Below are 1,803 nucleotides of genomic sequence, written 5' to 3'. Positions count from 1 at the left end.
GTTGTAGGCAGGGAATTAGTGCTATAACTGTTTCCAAGCTGTGAGAGTGTTGAGTCCAAACACTTTTTAGGTACCATTGTAATTTCCTCATATGCAGTCTGGCATATGGAATTAGTAGAATGCAGGATGCCATGAATCCCAAGGCCGGCAGAATTTTTCTTGCAGGGAGTTGGGACTTTGTTGCCATCATTTGAAAATACTGAGTCAGTTGTCCTTGTTTGTCTGGCATGAGATAAGCCATCTGGGCCATTGTATTTAAGCTGGCACCCAGGAATATTATCTCTTGTGAGGGCACTAGTTTTGCCTTCTTTTCTTTTACTGTGTACCCTAGGCAACTTAACAACTTTTTTGCACAGGCCAGATGCTTTAGAAGAATGTCCTTGCTCTCCGCTTGAATCAGGCAGTCATCCAGGTATGGATATATTTGAATTCCTTTTTGTCTGCAAAATGCAATTACTGGTGCCAGGCACTTTGCGAAGACCCTGGGCACAGCAGATAAGCCAAAGGGCAGTGCAGAGAATTGGTAGTGCATTGAACCAGCTATGAATCTGAGGTATCTTCTGCAATTTTGTCTGCTAGGGACATGCAGCTATGCCTCTTTGAGGTCCAAAGTAACAAGCCAAGCTGTCTTGCCCAACATGGGATGGAGCTGCTGTAGTGTCAACATTTTGAATTTCGGAACATCCAGGTAAGTATTTAGAGTGGAAAGGTCTAGTATGGGTCTCCAGGCTTTGTCCTTTCTGGGGACCAGGAAGAGTCTTGAGTAAAATTCTTGTCCTTGTTCCTGCTGTGGTACTTTTTTAATAGCTCTCATGTCCATGAGAGCTGTAATTTGTTTTTGTGCCTCTGCCCATTGATTGTGTGGCAGGTCTGGCATACCTTTTAGCTTTGGTAAAGTGTGAAAGTGGAACCTGTAACCTTGAGACACAATATTCAGCACCCATTTGTCTTGGGTGATTGCTTGCCAGTTTTGTGAAAAAAGTGCTGGTTTTCCCCCTAACGGAGCTGTCAAAAGGGAAGAGTTTAGCACTGGAAGGAGGAAGTCATTGGGACTGTTTCCTGTAAGGTTGTGACTTGTCCTCACCTCCTTTTGGGGTTGAAGCACCCCACTGTTGTGGTCTGTAAGAGCCTTGGGGCTGAGATCTGCCTCTTGGGCATCTGTATCTGCATCTTTGTGGCCTGTCTGACACTGGAAAGGACCAATTTTTCATAGGCCAATTCCTGCTAAATCTTGGTGGCTGTACCTGTAAGAAATCCTTCACTGTTTGCATAGATTTTGCCTTATCCTCCATTTTCTTTAATACCTCTTCTGCCTTAACACCAAATAAAATATCTTGCTGTAAAGGAGCATCCAATAATTTTACCTTAACATGATCTGGTAAGGTTTGTTCCTTTAACCAAGCATGTCTTTGAATCACAGATCCTGTAACTGCTGCTCTACAAGAAGCTTCTAATGAATCAAAACCACATTGCAAAGTATGCTTTCCCACTTGTTCAGCTGCATGCAATAAATCCTGTATTTCCTTAAAATCAGGTTGTTCTGCACTTGTACTCATTTTCTGTTTTAACTGAGACAGTAAATATTGTTGATATTTAAGCATGTGAAACTGGCAGTTTAAAGCCCTTACTGCTAATGTTGCAGAGGTGTAAACCTTCTTCCCCATCTGTCTAATGCTCTAGATTCCCTGTCCGAGGGAACTGGATTTTTAGCCATGGAGGCCTTTACCCCTTTGAGACCCTGGGAAATCGTTTCTGGGTCAGCAGCAGGGTTTTTATAAAGAAATTTGTGAGAGTCAGGGACTC

This window comes from Protopterus annectens, chromosome 8.part0 (genome assembly GCF_019279795.1).
Source record: "Protopterus annectens isolate FY-2018-M chromosome 8.part0, PAN1.0, whole genome shotgun sequence".
Lineage (NCBI taxonomy): Eukaryota > Metazoa > Chordata > Ceratodontiformes > Protopteridae > Protopterus > Protopterus annectens.
The sequence above is the reverse complement of the archived record's forward strand: the minus strand, read 5'-3'. Positions refer to the sequence as shown.